Raw genomic sequence first — 21,945 nt, forward strand, 5'->3', positions numbered from 1 at the left:
CAAATAGAAAGAAGATGTATGTGGTAATTCCCTTCTACCCCCAAATGTTAACAAAACTCACATCCTGTCATAAACCAGGAAAACAACTAGTCAGATTTCCAGTAGCCTGAGTCAATACTGATGATTGCTTTATAGCAAAAGACTTGTGTGCTCTGTCTTTTACGAAAGTTCATTTAGAAATTATAACTGGCTGCATTCTGCTGCCAGTTACATTCATACTGTCCTCTACTGACTTTTGCGAATGTGAGAAATGGCAGAACTTGGACCATTGGACATAGGGTGCTAATTAAAGAATGACTTAATTTTTAGCAGGTAGTTTAAAGTCCAAGTTCAGAAGATTTATTTCAGAGCAGTGAACTTGCAGAGTGAAGATGAGGGCAGAATTTGGCTCCAGTTGATTTAATTTAAAGTATTACTTCATGATTAATGCAGCTTAATGTTCAAACACTACAGGTATGTTCCAAAGTGATTTTTAACGTTTGGATTGAAAGCAGGCTCTGGATAATGGCTATTAAATATATTTGAAATGTCATATCTTTTTTATCCTGTGGTTCTCCTAATATGCTGTTCTGAGTCATAGGGGAATGAGCTGAGTGTATCAGAAACGACACAGACTCATTTTGTGTATGCAGCTAGTGAGAAAGAAGTCCCACTGTAGTCACTCAGTGCATCTAAAGAAGATTTATAATACCTTGGAGTTATCATACCTTGTGATCTGTTGATGCCAAGTGTTCTAGATGCCATCTGTATGTAATACTTTGAACTGAATAGAAATGGCCATCAGTAATTGGCAGGTTAAAGAACCAAAATTCAAGTAACTGATGGCCTGTAAATGGAACATTTATAAGTGGGGGGGGGGGGGGGGAAGAAAAAAAAAAGGCTGCCTGTACAAGGTCACTGCAAACTAATCCTCAACTCACTACTGAGTTGTATCACAGAAACAATTCCATTTTACGCCTATCACGAATTTGTGTTGCTATCAATTAGGCGAGTGGAGCAATACTTAAAATCTGAAATTGATTTTAACAAAAAGTGACACTTTAGAAAAGAGTTTAGGTTAGGGCACAACCAGAGATAATTTGATTTATTATTCATGCTTTAAAAAACAAATAACTTTCAGTGGCACTTGTTTAAGTAATGTCAATTTTTTTTTTTTACTGTAAAATGGAGTTGTCAGAATGCTAAAAAAAACTCCACATTTTTTTCCCTACTGACAAGCATAATAGTTAATAAAAGGCAGAAAATTATAATTTCCTAGAACCATTTAATGTCTATATAAAGCAATTAATTAATGTATTGATGCTACTGAATAGTAAAGTTTCAATTGTAGTGTAAAATCCCTATGGAAAATATGATTCCTTTTTTTTTACAGTGTTCACTGTATAATATCAATCATGATTTTTTTTCCCCTGAGATCTATATAAAGCTAAAAGAGGAATTTCCTCCCTTAAAAAGTGTGTTGTGGTCTCTATAAGAGTTTTCATTATAAGAACTGTGGAAAATGTTAACTGTAACTCCTCATAGCACGTACTGGTGTATCTAATATTGGGTTTGCTTTCCCTCAATATCTACGCAGAGTGTTTTAGATGTTTAGATGTTTCAGTCAGTAGATTAGAAAGCATTCAGTTTTACCTAGTGAACAATGTGTTCAAACATACTTATTGATACTATAGTTTGTAGTTGTATTGGCAAAACATACACAGTATGAAACAGTGTTCTTGGTTTCTATTTAGAAATGGCTCAGATTTAAAATAGCTAGATGGGAAAATTGATCATCTTCTCCATAGTTTTGCATTACTGAAATACATTTTGTATTCTCCATCGCCACATCTCTGGAGTAAATTTGATATAAAATTTGCATTTAGAATGTAGACACTATTTTATGTCTGGTCCTGTACTTCTGCCTCATGTAAAATTAAAACTGCAGACTTAAGGAGAAACAGCAAAGAATCAACCCTCTCTCTGGGTCTGCTGTATCCTTAATCACTCCAGGAAACCTGTGTCTGCATATGTAGATTGCACAGTTAGGAAACAAAGGTGTAACCAATGGAAAAAAAAACCCACCACAGAATCCAAGCAACTGCTTTATAATCTCTTTTTGGTCGTCAATACAAATAAGCAGTTGCCTTTGTTACTTCAGTAAGGGAAAGGTAAACAATTGCATAGGAGCTCTCTAACAAGTATTCCCTTTAGTTTTTACAGATATATTACTGAACCACAATAATCTCACATTATGTAATTCATACAATGGAACTGCATTTCTTTGCTCTCATTTTCTCGGCAACTGTTTAATGACAGAATTCTCTAACAGGAACCTGTTATTAAAACTTTATATATATATATATATGTACATACTTATATATATATGGAGATATATATATATACATGCTAAATATTATATTATTACTCAGTACATCCAGTGGTTTCTATAAATATTTAAAAGTAAATAAATAATTTCTTTCTCAATAAGATTCAAGTTTTCTCACTCTTATTGGGAGTGCATAATAATTTATTTGTTTTTGCTTCGTTTACTAGTAAGACCTAGTCAATGGGCTTTACAGTTCCCTTATTTCTCATTAATAGTATTTTACTCTACAGATAGCCCAATTTATATCAACAAATGCCTGTGGAGTAAAGTGTAACTGAGAGACTATGGGTTTTAGACTGACCCAAAATGACCAGCAGTTGAATAAAATACTTCCTGATATGTATGAGCGGTATAATCTTGCCTCTCTTTAAGTGACTTCTGTTATGCACTAGTCACACAGTTTAACAGCTCGTGTGTTTGTTCACTACTTTGTAGCATCCACCTGGGTGAATTAGTCACAATTTCTTTATGCAGGTTTCCAGTAGATAAAAGCGTGGATACATAAAGGAAAGCAAATTGTTTCTTTACACAAGTGGGTGTAAATAGGTTCCTCAAAGTGGCATAACAGTAGTGTAGAAAGCTATCTACATACGCAAGTATGTAGTGGTGATCATCCTAAAGATTATTTATTGCTATATGAGTTGTGCAACTTGGAGAATTTTGTAAATATATCAGGAATAAGGTGGGTGTGAGTGAAGAAAGTGGTGGTCACAGCTTTTGCTAAACAACAGCTAAAAATGAATGACTGTGCTAAAAGAAGCTCTCAAGCTGGGAATCACCATAGCTGCTGTATCGGGCAGTCATGTAGCATTTTAAGATAAAGCACAGATCATTCTTAATACTTCAGGCACCTGTTTATGATGTGGCAACATATTAGTGTCAAGTCCCAGTGCAGCTTCATCACCAGGTGTCTAGTAGTACCTCAGAAGATAGTGTCTTCAGGGGAAATAAAATACATGAGCCATATTAGTGCTGCTTTGTCTTTAAATATGCTATTTCATGCTTTACTTTGAGAAACTTTTGCTCAGAAATTTCAAGATTGCGCAAAGAAGTCTGCAACTTTCCTTGCAGAAGTTGTATTCATTTTCAGCGATTTAAATTCCTATCTGACAACAGAGGTACTAACTTTTTATATCTTCTACTGCAAATTAGGAATATTATTCTCTTTCACTAGAACTAGTACAAAGTAACATTTTGCAACAAGGGGATACTGGAGCAGTTCTAAACATTTGCAAGTTTACAGGTTCATACTCTGTATGTTCCAAAGTTTCACAGTTGCATATTCTAGGGCTGTATCGAAGGACGCTAAATTATCATCAGATGAAACTTTGGAACTACCTAAGTTGCACTTTTTCTAATTTTTGCAGTGTTTTACAGGGATAGATATCTTGCAAAATAGCTCCTTTAGTGTTTGCATTATGTAAATATAGTCTGCAGTTAGTGTGGTTTGGTGTTACATTGTTCTATACCTTTACTTTTATCCATTCTGTGAAGTCAATTCCAGAGTTGGCTGTGTAATAATTTCAGGACAGGATCTTTTCTATATTTCCATGAAGCTTTATTTAATTTTTTGTCAAGAAGCACTGCATAATACAGTGACACGAAGCACATCTGGCAACACGCCACTCACTGTGGCATCTGCTGTGGATACTGAAATAGATAGAGAAAGTAGAATTGAGCTCCTGTTTCATGTTATATCTGTTCTGATCTGGTCTCCTTGATGGTATTATTTATACCACTATTATTTCAAAAGGATCATCATATATAGGCCCATACAAAATCTAAAGAACTTCCCAAGATGAAATGCTGTAATATAGAACAATAAAAATAATAGCAAAAAAACAATTTGAGTCTGAAGTTGAATACAGATATTATGAAAAAAATAATATTTCCAGAACACAAATTCTTGTTAACCAATAAATTAAGAATAATATCTCTGTAGAACTTGCTGTTTTATAACATAAAAGACATGAAGCAAGTTATGCAAGATTTACAACTCTCATCTGCTCCTAAAGTTGTCTGAGCTTTCCATAACTTGGTGCTCAGTGTCACTACCTAAACTTAGATGAGGAGATCCATAGAACTTTGTGGCTACCACTGCAATTTCAACGACTGATTGATCCTTCAAAGGGTTGTCTTTTAACAACAGATTTTGTCAGGTTTCTGTTATGCTTACCTACATTGATGAAAAGACCTGTTCTTAACTCATATTTCAGTCAATAGAATAATTTTGACTTCATAAATTTTTTCAGTGGTTCAAGAGTGAATTGTGACTAAGAGCGCTATGGAGTACAGCCAAGAATAGTATGTTTGGGCCCTTTATTTTGAGATATGAGCTTTTTGTGATTTTTTTTTTCTTATAGCATCTTTACAAAAAATTAAGGAAACTGGAATGTAGTTGTTTTTGTAACTACAATGTTAATTGTAACATAGAATCATGGAAAAAACCTTTAAGATGATCAAGTCCATTGGTTAACCCAGCATAATCCTATGTGCCAATGAAAGAAGAAATCAAAGACTCCATTGAACATATTGCTGAACATATGTTTCCACATGTTTTTAAATGATTTTGAAACTGTACAATATAGCATTATTGTTAAAATTCAGCAAATATTGTTACACGGAAAATTATTATTAGGTATGTGTGAAATATTCACAAATATCACCTGGTATTAAGAAACAATAGATAAAACCTGGTTTCTCTGATGAGACAAAAATATCATTAAAAAAAATTCATCCAAGGTCACAACATTTGGTTGCAAACCAATTGGTATTTTGTTTAAAGAGCAAAAAAAAAGTTAGGGTTTTTTTTGTCCTTTTTTCCTCAGCATTTTTTCTTTCTCTTCACTACCTTCCTCCCCAGGGAATAGTAATATACCAGCTAATATTTACATATATGTTCTAAGTATCATGCTTGCTTTCTCTTTCTTTCATTGTTTCTACAAAAGTTAAAAATGTCTTATCGAATTAGTTTTAGGTTTTGTTATGCAAGGCATTTATTCTACATACCAAAAGTAGATGTATATGGTTTGGGTTTGGTTCTATTTTGTGTTGTTGGGTTTTTTGTTTGTTTTGTTTGTTTGTGGTTTTTGTTTGTTTGTTTTTTGGTTTGGGGTTTTTTGTTTGTTTGTTTGTTTTGTTTTGTTTTGTTTTTTTTGTTTTGTTTTGTTTTGTTTTGTTTTCTGAAGAAAACATATAGGTTGCATGACAGAGGTCTTGAGATACTACTTCAAGACTGAGGAGTGCCTGCACATATAAAGAAAAGACATTTTGACACTCGTACTGATATTTTCCAATAGGTAAAAAAATTCTGTGATGAGAACGTAAACAATGATTTGTTGACTGGAGCAGAAACATGGCTCTGTTTTTATCTTTAAAAGTATAGAAGCAATCCTTTGATGTCAAAAGGTCAGTGTAGAGCAGTTGGGACAAATTTTTGTAGCAGATAGCCTGAGAGCTTTATGCTTTCAATTGTATCTCTACTTCGTCTGTAAGAGAAGTGGTGAAATTAATGCTAAAGGGTTCAAAAGTACAAGAAACAAGTAAAACTCTCAGGGGACTACAGGCTCTTGCCTAGTAGAAAAAAAAAGAAAAAAGAAAAGAAATAGAAAAAGGTACTTAGAAGAGAGTGACAAAATGATTTAGGGAAAAAGTTTAAGTGTTTTATTTGTTATGTTTTTAAGGGGACATCAAGGAGATTAACTAGTTACTCCTTTTGTTGATATGAGATGAAATGTAGTAGCATACAACCTGGCATAAGTCTTAGCCAGGTTATGTTCTAAACCTTATTAGTATATTTTTGATAGTCTTTTTAGTGCAACCTTTGTTTTTTGGTCTGCTGTAGATATTTTTTTTTTTTTTTTAACAGAAGAAGATTCTGGATTAATTACTGTAAATCCTATGAGAAAGAAAAAAAGTGAATTATTAAGCATTTTAGATAAAACACTCAGTATTAAGTACTACATTCAAGAACAAGCAAATTCTTATAAATGTCCCTGTTAATTAGGATATTAGACAATACTTTAAATAACTTCCTTGAGCAGTCATATATTTTCTAGCTAAATCCCAAAGGCTGCTGATACAATTCCTGATTATTAAGGTCTCACAAGAACCATCTCCTATTGATTTACTTTCACTAGGTAGTGGTATTACCTGTATAGAAAGGATAGCAGATCAGGTCATCTCATGCGCTTGAGATGAGAAGGTATTTCCTTTTTTTTGCTGTGTGATGTGTCCTCAAAATTGAGGAGTCCCCCTGCATATAAGACAAATTTGCATAGTTTCAGCCAATTATTAGTGTTATTTATACAGAGGGAAAGCATAAAGATCAATTTGTATCTCACTTTGGTGCAGTGAGGGGGTATCTAGACAAGTGAAATCCTTGAAATTAACAGTATTTTATTTTAGCCATGGACCTTTCTGCTGGCTTGTGGTATATATATCAGATCAGAGTTTCTCAGGTTCATAAAATACTTTAATCCATAATAGAAAAGTTTTTAATCTCATCCTGTTCCCTGCTGGGTGGCTTTGTGCTGCAGTCTCCATGGCATGCCAAAGGAGGACTCAAAAGGGTAAGGGAAAAGTCTTGTTATGAGGTACAAATACATAATTTCAGCTGTGTGGGTAGGACCTCTGATAGATGCATTGTAAGTTCTTTCAGTATAGACATGCAAAATTAGCTTCAGACTATCTACTGATATATGTACGACATGCGTGTATTTGCCTGTACTAGTTCTAGTGACACTATGATTACTCCTATTTTGCAGTCCTTGCCCTGGAACACTTCCAAGAAGTTTTATTGTATTAAAATGGCTCTTACAGTTCATTGAGCACCCAGTATAACACTGTTGAATGTGATTGGTGCATTTGCACATATTTATTCAAAAAAATCAGGCAGTTAAACCCCACAATTATGGGAAAACAAATCATAACAATAAAAGACCATTTAAGTTAACAAGCTTTGGATCAAAGAATAAATATAGGTTAGATAAATGAGACTGTAGATGTAACTAATCTACATAAATAAACTTCGGTCTGATTAGAGGAAAGTAATATATTAAAACAATCTAAAGGGATTTAAAAAGCATTTTATTTTAGTACTTTTATAATTTTTAGTTTTATTTCATCATATTTTTAACATTTTCATTCAGTAAAAGTAGCTGAGTTTAGTGATAAACTACTTTTATGTGTTTTTATTTTTTGGTTAACAATGTTTACAGTGCAAAGAAAGTCTAAACTAATACAAGTAAACAAAAGTAACATCATAAGTTTCCATTCTAGTTTGAATACATCGTGTGTCAAAAACCTAAACCATTTTTAATGTCTTAATTTTGATTTTTTTTTAATGTGGCAATGTTTTTGATTGATTTTTAATTAAAGAAAAACATTAAAGGGAACATTTAAAGGACAATTTCTTGTTTACTGTCTTTATCAGCAGAGAGCAGCCTTTGTAGTGTTTGAAAGCTGGTGCATTAAAAATCAATTGCAAGTCTTCAAAGCTGTAAACTCTTGCTTGCTTTGTAGATATATACTGTTTTTAAAATCATTGGAAGCATACTTGACAATTGAATTAAAACAAAAGGTAAATAATGGTTTCATGAAAATTTGAAGGATTTTAATGTATTTTTAATAAGAGCTACAGGATTTTTTCTGTAGAGACAGACATGTGAATCACAATTTGTAGCTTCTAAGTGCATAAGTTGTTCCTAAAGACAGCTATATGTATTCTTTTATTAAGAGAATTTTGTTTTAAACTTCTGTTGGTGTTATTCTGTTGTTTTTAATGAATGCCATGATTCAAACACAGAACATGTCAGTTTCTTTACTGACATTTACTATATTTCTGCCTTGCTCTTTGCTGATTGCTAAGCAACCACTTATGATTGTTTAGCTACAACTCAGTTCAAAAAAAAAAAAGGTGAGCCGAAATGGGCTAAACAAATGTTCATTAATTCTTAATGAAAATATTTAAATTCTATAAAATTTTAAAGATGACAAAGAAAAGAACATTGTTGTAACACTGTACTTCATATTCAGCACTTAAGCTACTACCAGCAGAGTCAAAAATACTCTTTTTGCACAGATCTAGAAAAAAACAGGATCATATCCTTAATCAGTGCATAAGGAATTTCAAGGCCCATGGAAATATACATATATATGTAAAATTAAATTAATATAATTTCTTTCAGAGCATGATCCTTAACCACTTAATCAATGAGCATTTAAATTTAAGTCAGTGTAGAACCACCGAAATAAATAGCTCGCTTACAAAAGGGGGGGTTGCTGATGTGCAAAAGCATGTGCAAAATTCTGCAGAATCTGTTAGTGTGTGTTACCTGAACTGCTCCCTGTTGCTTCTCTCCTTCGCCTTAAGAACACTGCAAAGCTGCAAGAGCTGTTCATTTCACTTAGCCTCCAACTGTATTTTCTAGTATTCTATTGAGATAGTCCTGATGTCTTGCTTTTTCGCATAGACTTGTGTAATTTGATATGCAGATTTGAAGATCATAAAAACAATCCTGCTTTGATGATCATGTGCAAGATTATCCAGCCACAGCTGTAAAGTACCAAGTGTGTTCTTTTCTGATCTCTTCGTCATTTCAGTGGATCAAATGAGAATAAGAATATAGTGGAATTTAGAGTTTAGATTTCTAGGCTATAGGCCAGATGATATAACTGTCTGTATGAATGCATAAGTGGAGATACAAAGAAAAGAGAGCAAAATGGAATCAAAATAACTACCTAGGTGGATAAAAAGCATTATTAATGGGTAATGTGCATCTAATTATTTTGTATATATTGTCTAGAATGCATCAAGTTTAGAGAAAATGATGTTGTCTTTTTTTTTTTTTCCGAGGCAAGAGTATAGGTAAGGAAGAACCTTATTTTCTGCTTTGTGATGGAATCCTGCTATGAGACTTCAGGATTAAGAGTGATGATTAAAATGAGATATAAGTCACACAACCTGTGAAAATAAACAGCACTTAATTGATTCAATTAGATATTAAAAAGCACATGATAATTTGCATCTTGTAGCTCCAAGGCAAGAAATGTATCAGTCAGCTTCGTAACTACTGGGTGAAAAAGAGGTTATTATTTCTTAAAATATATAGTCTTCATTTTGTCTACATCTGCAAAAGTATTTTTTCTGTTTAAACCATGTGTAGTTTCTTTTCAGGTCTAACAGGCAGTAGTATTGCAAGGGGCAAAAGTAACTGGGTTATTTAGTTTATTATATATCCATTGGCCACCATATGCATGATCTTTCCCAAAAGTATGCCTCTCATCATTGCAACAATGTGGTGGTAACAAAATAATAATTCTTCAAGCCTGAAATAACCCATTTTAAGTACTTTCCTGGGCTAATTTGTTTGAAACAAGTTTCCAGAAGTTTGAAGAAAAATTTAATTTCAGTTCATTTAAAGTCTATGTAGACCACACATAATCTTTACTTCACCCCCTGATACTGGCAAAGGAACCTTACGAATGAGTATCTGGATTTCCAGATTTCAACCTACTTGTTAGTGTACTTTACACAAATGAAAGTAAAGCAAGAAGAAGCTGTTTCTATTAAGCAAATGTCAGCTTCGGGAATTTTGGTAAGCATTGGAAAAGATATTTAGAAAAAGATAAATTACTTGCAGTCATAGTGGTCTTACTTCATACCAGTGAATGAAGAAATAGGTATACATGTTGAATAGCCATGGGAGAAGACTTAATTTAAGGGAAAGGTTTTGTTCCGATTTAAGTTCTGGTTTTTCTGTAGTGTTTTATAATAAAGACAATTACATAGTAATTTGGGTTAGAATGCATGCCCAGTTCCCCATCTCAAAACCCAATTTGTTACTACCTGTGGCTATTTCTATTAAAAAAGAAACATAATTACTATGAGTCTCAGCAGTCTAAGAGTAAATTTTTGCAATTACAATACTTCCCTTGGGCAGATGTGTGAAAATGGCAGATTAATTCCTGCCAGTCTATTCCTTGCACATTTGTAAGGTTACTGGTATCTTGGATTATCATTATATTGCTGCTGCTTATTATCCTATGGTTAAGGTTAAAGCAGCAATGCTGCTATATACCTCTAGGAATAGAATGTTATGCCACTGCCTTGTAAAGTCTCTGTGCTGAAGTGTGATACACAGCATTCTATGAGTAAGGAGCTAGTTCTATTTTCATGGAGAGTGGATGAATTTGCTGTTGATCTTAGCATATTTTGTAAGGGTATTCTGTATTTTATCACTTTGTACCTCAGAAGATTTAAACAAAAACACCAAACAAACTCAAGTTTAATAATTCTTAGGAATTTATCAGGACGTTAAAAAAGTTGAATGTGAACCCAAGACTATGGTAGGCCCTTAGTATTTTATAGCTTTTGTTTTATCACCAATATCACAATGGCATGAAACAGATGGCCCTGAAATGATATAAATTAACAGCTTCTCATGGAAATAATTTTATTCTTCTTCTAATGGGTTTTTCTATCTGAAAAAAAAGTTTTGAGGGCACATGTGTAAAAGAATTACATGCAAAGGCTGTGCTCCTGGGGATAACTCTCTGAAGCTAAGTACCTAACTCCATGTTGAATTCCGGTGAAGGTGGAAGTTGGTGTGGCTTCATGTGGGCTCTTGATCCACCTGCAGGGAGCAGCATTTGTCTGTGTTACACATGATCTGGTTTGATTATTCAGGAAAAGCAGTGTGAACAATCTTAACGAGTTATTTCTTTTCCCTTTTGCATGAGTTTTACTGGAGAAGAGGAGACTGAGGGGAGACCTCATTGCAGTCTGCAACTTCCTTGTGAGAGGAAGAGGAGGGGCACTGATCTCTTCTCTGCAGTGAACAGTGACAGGAACCCCAGGAAATGGCCTGAAGTTGTGTCAGGAGAGGTTTAGTTTGGATGTTAGAAAAAGGTTCTTCACCCAGAGGTTGGTTGGGTGCTGGAACAGGCTCCTCAGGGAAGTGTTCACAGCACCAAGCCTGACAGAGTTCAAGAAGCATTTGGATGTGGGCACATGGTGTGACTCTTGGGAATGGTCCTCTGGAGGGCCAGGAGTAGGACTTGATGATCCTTGTGAGTCCCTTCCAACTCAGCAAATTCTGTGCTTCTGTGCTTCTCAGTTTTTGTTTGGAATTTCTTGCACTGTACCTGTCATGTTTTCATTACTTTTCCCATCTTGAAAGAGGCTTTCACATACACACACTTCTGAATGCCAACTTGGAGACTTTTGTGATGTGGACGTTATTTAGAGAAGGTTGCATTAACTATTTTCTTTGAAAGATCATAAATAAAATTTGAAAAAAAAAAACCAAACCAAAACAACAAAACTTCCTTTAGTTGTTGTTCAATGCATTCCACTTTGAAAAAAAGTGCTCACATGCTGGATGAGCATCCTGCTAATTAGATAGAGAGGAAATCCATATTTTAATCTCTGTGTTCTAAATAACCCCTCAGCCAAATATTATCATTCATATTCTGCAACTCTATTCCTGGTGAAACCTGCGGCAGATGTTGACAAACTGACGCTGGTTTGGAACAGAAAGATGACTTCACCTAGTCCTGGAATCTTTACAGAGACCATATCTGACGTGGATCTTCTTCGTTTTACAGTAAAATCTGATTTCAGAATCTTGATATGGCAAGCTGTAATGAGAAGGACAATCCAGAACATTTTTTACCACTCTTTTAAGAATTTACAGGTCCAAGTCAGCCTTTAAATACCTATTAAATTAGAGATTACCTCTAGAAATCCCTAGACAAATGAGTGTTGTGTCCTAGTTGAGGTGATCCTATCGAGAAGGGTTGCTATTTTTTGTTTTGCTTGTTCTGAATCAACTTAAGAGTCCTATGGTAACACATTGCAGTAGGTTAACATTGAAGTGACAGAGTTGTGGATGGATATACAAAGCCCTGTAGCAGAAAGACCTTATTTTTTTCTGTCCAAGTCTACTTGATCACTGCTACTATGCTCAAGCTGTAATGGTGTATTCAATCAAACTTTCCATTTTATGAGGCACCTCATCGTAGACACATGACTGTTATGGCTTTAAAATATATTTAGGGACAGAACCTCTTGCTAAATTTGTGCAAGCCTAAATTATTTATCTTATGTCACAAATAATAAATCAACTCATCACCATTTTACAGTTGAAAATCTCCTTGCATGCCCATGTGAGTCTGTAAAGTTTGATGATCTACTATTCTGTCACAAATTCAGCCATTATTTTTGCAGCATATTTAGTGGTGTGGGTTTTTTTCTAGTGCTTAGAGGAACTAATTCTGTGAAAGTATTTGTGTAAAAGTAGGGCTTTGTAGCCTGTCACAAAATGTTTATAGCATACCTTCTGTATTTTTAACAAAAAGTTGAAATAAAGAATTGCATGACCTAAATAAGAAATTAGACAGAAAATTATAATTTAAGTTTTAACACCTCTGATTTTCTTCCTAATTCCTAGGGAATTTAAAGGAATCATTGTTTTTTTGGAGAAAGATTTTAGAAAGAGAAAGGAGATAAGGTGACAGTTTTAATGGAAAGCAGATGGTCTAGATTTACCCCTGTTCTGATCGTCACCTAGGAAGAAAGCTTCAGTGTTCCTCCTTGTGTGTGTTTTCTGTGCAGGCAGTGTGGTTTCAAAACCAAGTCCTGCTCTATCATTGTTGCTAATTTCTTTCACTCTGTGGGGAAGAAACACAGACCTAGAATTTTGTGCCTCATAAAATGTTTGCTGCCCAGCTAATCACTTTTCCCTCTCGCTGCCATTATAATGGCAGTTTAAATGCAACTTTCTTCAGCATAAACACATGTATCTGTGGGAATGTAGCATGCTATGTAAAGACTCGCTTAGCCTGAAATTGAAGTAAGCAGACTGATCCAAGAGCTATTGAAACCAAATTGAAAACATCCATTGATTTCACTGGACCTTAGGTCATGGCTCGTGGGAGTTTTATTGTTGCCTTTAGTGACAGTATGGGTTGGACAGAAAAAGGTAAACACAGTGGATAGATGTTAACACAAAGTTAACAGATTTAAAATATCCAGTGTCTCTGTTTTCTCCTTAGTAAATATGATAAGTACAAAACAGTCTGACAGTGTTAAAAGGCCATAATTTGTTCTCCTTCTCCACCATCTAGTACTGCAGTGTTTATATGCTTTTATCTGTTCAGAAAACATTTGTGTTACGTTGCTCTTAGAAACAGGAAAATAGCTGTGGTAAGAATAGGACAAATTCTACAACACTTACTGGCTTCACTGGGAATTCCTGCTGAGTAAGAACTTTCATATATGTCTCAAAATTAAAAATAAAATGCCAGGAGATTGAATTGCACTGTAGAAGAAAAAAAGAGAGAAGGAAAGTCAGAAAAGATAAGGTGGTTTTCATGCAGAAAAGGGATTCTAAACACAAGAAGAGGAAAACATTTTTGAAATTATACAAATACTTTGGCAGTGTTTTTTAAAGTTTCCCTTAAGTTTTGACATCTTAATTTCAAGACTTCATATTTAACATGAAATATAAAATAAAAAGAAAGATCTAGAACAACCACACGTGCTCTGAAAGACACACTCCAAAATGTATTGTCAATTTTGAGTTTATGGTATGATTATTCTTAGAATAAGCTGGATATTGTGACAAGTGCAGATTTCATTCTAGTTAGCTGATTGTAGTTGAATCTGTTATGCAGTAAACATAGTGTCTGTTAGGAATACTAAGGTAGACTCAACATGGTGGGAGTCATAGATAATAGGTGCATTAAAGCGTTTCAAATTCAATCATTAGGTTTCATTGCACCCATCTGCTACCAGAAAATATAATGGGCAGCTTGATTCATTGACCTTTAACTGTCATTTTGAACCATGTTTTTTAAATCCATATTTTCAAGTTAGACCTAGAGAGTTAATTTGATAAGAGAATACCCAGTATATTTTAATGCAATTACTTTTTTCTTTTTTTTTTTAAGATAATCAGGTTTAACGGTCTGTTGTATATTCTGCTAATCCAGTCAAAGTAGTTATTTAATATTGAATGTGGTTAAAAGCAACTAATGTTCAACTTCATTAAGGCTTCTATTAAGTAGAAGGTTTGCTGAACTTCTACTATTTTTTTAATGCATGAACTACTACCTCTTATTAATTATCTCCAGGTGTTTCTGTTACACTAGAATTATACTTACATGTTTCAATTCCACCAAGATTATACAGCACAGTGCAAGGGCTAAATACACGTTGAAACTGTGGAGTGCTTTATATTTTGTTCCTAAAATGTGTTTTATCTCTTTCATTTTTTGAAGGACGTATTATCTTGTGCAGGTGGGGTGAAGTGCATACATCTCTTAGATCTTCTGTATGTGTGGCACACAAGTAGACTGTCTTATAAAATGGCAGTGTTACTTAGAGAAAGCAGGAAACAATGTGATAAATGAGGATGATTTAATGGTTTCTCAGCAATAGCAAACAATTATACTCCTCTGTCATCTGAAGTTTTTGTAACGGAAAAAAGTGATTACATGTACTTCTTTACACAACAGGATACAATTCCTGAAATATTTTGTAATATAGAGACAGATGTATGTAACCTAACCTTATAATCCCATTTTACAGCTTTCCCAAATACTGGGGAGCTCGATAAATGGGAAGCCGATTATATTGGCACTGTAACTCTATTAACAGGATTCGGATTTGCCTTATTGACAAGCCAGTACTGTTAATATGATCCAGTATATTAAATTGACAGGAAAACTGAAGCGATAGAATGCATCTACAGCCTAATTGACAGGGAAGCTCTTTCAAAAGATTCTTAATGTGGTTTTTATTGACAGAGGAGCTTCAGTAAGTACATATCATTCGTGAGCGGTGTAAATATACTGGATGCCATTGTACTAGCAGATTCAGGTGAAGTAGTTGTTCTGTTTTCCCACACTGCCGTCTTTACTTTGGTATAAGTTGAAAGAAGGTCTCTTGTAAGACCTTTACAAATGCCTCTTAAGGCACCAGTCTAACTGCATTGCTCACAGGCATTTGACAAGTTGCGAATTCTTTTAAATGTGTTCATAATTTTTAAATGAATAGCAGCAGTGCAGAGCAATGCAATAATGTGTCACAAATTTCATTATGTTTATTTATTGATGCTGTGATAGTGCTATTGTACTTTTAGCTTGAGCTCTTTATGCGGTGTGATGTTTGGCACCTCTTCCTATGTTCTTATCTTGCGTCTTCTCCAAAAAGCAGTTCAACTTAAAAGCTCATATAACAATACTTTTTTCCTACTCCCATTTGACAACTTTCCGCATTCTCTTCTGAGACCATGCTAATTTCATTAGATTTCATGTTTCTCCAGTGTAAAATAAAATGAAGCTTGGAAACCTGAAACCATTGTGAAACAAAGAGCAAACTGAGTTTTGTCTAGAAAATCTTCTTGATTCCCTTTTTAGTAGGAGGAATTTTTGGGTTCAGCTTCCACATTTTTTCCTAATCCCGTCTTTCTTAGAGAGAGAAGTCTGACAAATGCATATCCTGTGTCTTCTCTGGTAGAGGAGCTGAAAGCACCTGTTGAGCTGACTTTCCTGAGAACAAAGAGGCAAACTTGTTCCTGAAATGCTTCAATCTTTTATTTCATATCAAAAAATCTGATCAGGGTCTGGTCTCACCTCATCTTTTGAGTGGTTTTCAAGTTTGCTTTTTTTACCAGGATGTCTTAAAGATATGTCTCTCTGTAGTGACCTTTTCAGCTTCTTCGGTCTTCAGATTCAGTGCAATCATCAATCAGATGAGAAGAATCTTGACTGGGCCTTGAGATTTCTAATCCTTGCACTGTGTTAAATGCCCGCAGTCCAGGCTTCTATCTTCTTTCATGTTTAGTACATTGTGGAATAAATTCTTGTAAAAATTTAACAAATAAGTGTTTTCATTAAACCAGTAGTACAAAAAACTGAAATATCTGCAATACCCTACTGTGACAGCTTAAACAATAAACCAACAATAATTTCTTCTGGTAAGAAATATGTTACTTGCTAAGAGGAAATAGTGCGTGGATTAGGCATTTATACTGGGAGAATCTGCATTCTTTTGCTTACAGGAAAGGATAGTAGTGTCTGTTCCCAGAGCTTCACTTTTCAGAAGTTACTCTGCAGTTGACCAAAGAGTTCAGGACCTCTTTCTCTGACAGTTTTGTTTTTCCCATTCAAGAAAAAGAGAAAACACAAACTGCCAACCAACACTCTTCAATAAAGAGTACAGCAGCCTGGTGAATGATATTGCCTTGTACGCTTTACCGTTTTTATTGCCTTGTGTTTTTAATGTGCTTTTGAAGAATGCTGCATATGTCAGAAATTTGCATAAACACACTGTAGACCTTTTAACACCAAAATACACATTTTGCATCAAGTGTGAAACTTCCCAAATACGTACATGTTGTAAAAATTATATCTCAAAAGCATTTTCAAAAGAACGAGAGTGGAGAGCACATAGTAGGACAATATTTGTTTAAAAAGCCTATTTAATTTTGTCCTTGAAAAAGGTAGAATAACTTATGAAAGGTTTATGCCCAGATTTTTTTTTTGTTTGTTTGTTCATTTTGTTAATGGGCTAATGAATTTTTTTAATGAAGTAAGTCTTGTTGAACCAAAACCTACTACTTCAGGCTAAGTATACACACCAACTGGCACTCTTATACTGATTAGCCTTTGTGAAAAATTGTACTATGTTGAACCCACACTGTTCCTAACAAAATGAGCAATTGTCTGCTCATTCAAAACTCGATTTGGCAGAATACAATTCTTTTGTCTTCAGAAGACATTGCCATTATATAAGATCTTTGTTTCTTGGGGGTGAGGAGGGAATGAATACTTGGAATTAAGCTTTTCAAGAAAAGACACAGAAGATGCTTGAGTTAGATATTAAGTGGCAGTCTGATAAGGGGGAGAAATGTTTCATGCCATTTTTACATTTAATGTTTAATTAAAAAGAAGTTAGAGTCAGCAAAGACTTTTTGTTTTACTATAGTTCCAGGTATGAACACTTACATAAAACGGAGTTGCATTGAATGATTTCTGAAAATGCAATACTTCTTCTTGTAATCATGAGAAAAAAATGTGACTATTCCAGTAGTCTAATATTCATAAATCTGATTAATGTCTAAGAAGGGGTTTTTTTATATTTTAGAGTACATCTTTCTCTTATATGGCAATTATTTCTGGGCATAATTTGTAAAGAATAATTAAAAATTGCATTTCTCTCTCTGCCCCTTTCTTTCTCTCTCTCACTTCCTCTGTCCTTTTCATTGTAGCCATTTTTTTTAAGATTTTAAGATATTTTTATTTTATTAGAGAGACCAGTTGAATTGAACAAACTTTCTCTTATTTTTCTATAACTTTATTCAAACAGTAGTGAATACACCAAAGATTGCTAGAAATCTTCAGAATTGTGATGCAACAAAGACTTTTATTGAAAAGGCAAAAAAAGCAGAAAAATAGCTAGAAACCCCTAATTTTTAATAGACAGTGCTTTTTTGCAGTAATTCTTGAAAACAGAAGCCTTATGAAGTTCTCTACTGTTATCTTACTGAGTAATAGTAGGATTCTTGAAATCTGATTGATTAATATGGCACAGTAATTTTAAACCTGACTTTTTTTGAAAAAAAATAAATAAAAAGAGTGTGTGTAGAACCACAGTAGAACTCTTTTTTATTTATAAAAATGTCATCATACTTCAAGAGTAGTAAACACATATACTTTTTGAACATGAATTTCTGAAAAGATAAAAGACGGAACAAAAGATGAATGTAGCCCATTGCTAAAAAAAATTCCTATAATTCATACTATAATGCTTGACCCAGGCTTGTTCAAACTGTTTCCAATTATGAGGTTTTTACTTTTTTTTTTCCTTATGAGTTTATTTAAGGTCAATGGATCCTATAAAGAATTTGTTTCTCATACTGTGTTCTTGGCCATAATTTTTCATTTTCCTTTCTCTAAATGAAACTTTTGGAAACCATAGCCATTCCAGAATTAATCAGTAGAAACTTAACTGTTTACTTTCAAACTTCTGAATGTTTTTGGCTCTATAAAATTCAGTATTCCAAATTCACCAATTTTAGTTTATCTAGGTCCTTGTGTGGGACCTAGATAATATGCAAGCTCTAACATGAGCAATAGAATGAATGGTTTTGTAGACAGTTAATAATAGCACTTGAAGGATATTGTTCATGTTATTCATACAAACATTGTCCAGTTAACAATTTTTAAAGTTACATTATTAGACTTTAGCAATCATGTTGTCACATTTGAAACTTCATACCAGTAACTCCAACCAATTCATGTTGCCCAGAGAAATTGTGGATGTCTCATACCTGGAGGTTTCCAAGGCCAAGCTGGATGGGTCTCCAAGCAACCTGAGTAGTGGAAAGTGTCCCAGACCGTGATAGAGGGGATAGAATTAGATAATATTTAAGGTCCCTTTCAACCTAACCCATTTGATGATTCTATGAAAAGTGTATTTTACGCAGATTAATTTACCTGATCTTTTATTTTTCTTCTCCTCAACTCACTGATGAAAAAGGTAACAAAATCCATATTTTCTGAAAGGTAGTAATCCTCTTTTCTTTTAAATTTTGGCAGGTTTTGAAAGGTCCATATGCATTCTGACCTCTATTAAAATTACTTTTTTTAAAGAGCTTCATCTTTCTGAGAAAGCTGTATTAAATACGTGTACAGAAACCCTCAGACATTTTTCCGCAACATCACACTAACAACAGTGTTCCTAAAATTTCATATTTATTCTAAAGTCACATATTAGAACAGATAGATGGAAGAAAGTATTTTTAAAGATCTGTTGTAGGAGCTGTCAAAAAAGATTATCTGTTGAATGGTTTAACAGCGTACTCTCAGCAGAAATGAGCTGGTTCCAATAATCTGTGAAAATGAGCCATAAAAACAGGGCCACTCCTCTAGGGTAGCTTTGGACAGTTAGGTTGACATCACAAACATTAATTCTCTGGTATCTACTTGGGCAGTGGACATTTCTTCTTTTGTTTTAATTTTAGAGAATATTTGTTGCAGTATGATTGCCTACTGCTGGAGAACTTGTGTTTTAGCAGCTGGTGATCTAGTTAATACTCCAGCCCTCAATCTTGAACCACAGAGATAGAAAATATTTCTTTACTCTTTAACTCCAGTGACTTTCAGAGATAGATTGTTCTGGAGATTTTTGGGGGGGAGGGGAAAGGAGAGGATGAAGTTTGTTTTATTTTGTTCTTCAGGAGGTTAATGGTGCTGGCATTTGGATAATTTTTGTTTATTTCTCAGGAGATTGTAATTCCATACAATTCATTTCTGATATGATGCATCTTACTTAAGCTATTACACTGAATATCTTGCTGGTCATCTAGATTGTCCTACGGTTATTGGTGAAAGTAATTTCCAGGAGCAGTATGTACCAAAGCTAGATGACCAAAACGTGATGAATTATCTTGTATGTCTCTGATGCACATTGAGGGATCTTGGCTGATTAGCTTAGAGTAGTTGACTAGCTTTTAGATGGTTTTCTGCAAGTGAACTGAAACCTATCTTAGAACTGGAGGTAGAGAGGCTTGGACATTCTGTTATCCTAGAAAGGGCTGTATATCCAGAAGAACAAGAAGTTTTTTGCTGTCAGTAGATTTTTAAAGTAGAACTCCTTTCTTAGAGTTACAGCTATGCAATGTAAAGAACTATGATTAATGCATGAGCTGAAATGTATAATATCACTTCCATAGATTAAAGTGTAAAAATTTTAAGTGTATGACCTCTGACTTCAACTGGGATTACAAAAGAAAAAAAAAATTAAGGGAGTTAAACATTCATCTCTCTCTCTAGTCCATTGTGAAGCAGATGCTTACATTTCTAAGATTTCTCCAAACTCCTTAGCCTTAAATGTTTGCTTATTATCACGATTTTTGATAGATATTAACATACACGAAACAATTCTCCCTTTGCTGCCTGTGTCTCAGAGAGCTCTGTTACAGTTCAACACAAGCATCGTATTTTCATAATTCATAGGAGAAGGAATAATACTTTTAGAGCAGAAAGAAAAGTATTCAGCTCTGAGTTCTGTGTCTCTATATGGTTATCAAGTATTTACATTTGTTCTTTTGCAGTAATGAACTTACTGTAACATGGCACCCAACTCATTGTATTGTTGCAAAATGTAATATGAAGTAAATTGGTCAATTATTATCTAGTTAAAGATCGTTAATAATTACCGTAAATACAGAACTTCTCAGAAAGAGGTCCATTTCTAGGACAGCAGCTAAGATGTGGTCATAGCTTCTATTTTAAAATCTCTCTATTGGCTAGTCCAGGATGTGTGAAATGCTTCTTTGCTGTGAAAAAAGCAGAGACAAAAAGCATAACTAGTTCTAACTATGGTCCAGGTTATAACTAAGCTCCTAGCACCATCAGAAAGGAGAAGCTATAATTATTTCCAGGGCAAAATTGTGACTTTTCTAATGGCAGAGAATTGATGAAAAGGCAGTTTATAGCAGTTATTTTGACTGCCAATGTCACGAAAAATGGAAATGTTGATTCTAGTAGCAGCTGTGTTTAGGAGGAGACAGATGTCTTATGTAAGTAAAAGCATAAGGTCAGTTTTCCTGGATGTCTCTATTTGAGATATTAGACGTAGAAAATAGACATGAATTCTGCAGTTGTAAAGGTTTATTTGGGTTGATAAATGTTGGCTCTGTGAGTGTCATAATGATTATTTGTGTATATATATGCTACACAGAAGGGATATACTAGCTTAAAATTTGTGAGAAGAAAAGAATAAATGGCAGAATTAAAGATGCTTCCAAAATATGATGTGCTGCATTTGAGAAACTACACATAAGAATGCTGAAATATTTATTTTTACACATTCTTTTTTTTTCCTGTTTTCAATGTTTGTTTTTCTAACTTGATACATAATAAATGTAAAGATAAACTTTTATTCTAGTTGTGTATATTAAAGCCAGGATCTTCTCATCAGGATGTGAACATAATGTGTCATAATTTTAATTCTTGAACTAAAGAGTTTTAGAAACAAGAAGAAAGTATGGTGTACATTGACATACATGCTATATAGAAGATAGTTCTCTATAAGCACATCTGTTTCACAAGTCCCTCGAGAGTGGAAGGTGTCTGCCTATGTTCTGTTGCAAACAACATGACTTAAATTTTGGATGAAACTTCATGCCTCTTTTCCAAGCTCCAGTATTCCAACCACCCAAGAAGTAGCAAATATTTCTGATTACCTCCTACTGATAAAACCAAAACAAAGGTAAAACAATTGCGGGGTGGGGAGGGGGAGTGGCAGGGAAAACCAAATATCTATGAGACCAGTTGCTTGTGTAAACAATTGTTATGTGCCATTAAACCTTACCTTGGGCCTTCTGCTCCATTAATTGAGTGCTACCCATGTTACCGATACTGATATGCTGGATGCTGTTGCAAAACTCAGATCTTCTGCAGACCATAGAGGGGTGATATGAAGTGATGCAGAAAACAGTAGAAGCTCTGTTGCTAGGTCAGCTGCAAGAAGTGACGTGTGTGAATGTACAGTATACGGAGTT

The 21,945-nt window shown here is 34.2% G+C and overlaps 1 protein-coding gene across 9 annotated transcripts in view; it reads left to right on the forward strand.

Moving 5' to 3' along the window:
* PCDH17 (protocadherin 17) overlaps nt 1–21,945 on the forward strand; it is a 92,704-nt gene that overhangs the window by 5,980 nt on the left and 64,779 nt on the right. The window lies entirely within an intron of this gene.

The sequence above is a fragment of the Chiroxiphia lanceolata genome, chromosome 2 (assembly GCF_009829145.1).
Source record: "Chiroxiphia lanceolata isolate bChiLan1 chromosome 2, bChiLan1.pri, whole genome shotgun sequence".
NCBI lineage: Eukaryota > Metazoa > Chordata > Aves > Passeriformes > Pipridae > Chiroxiphia > Chiroxiphia lanceolata.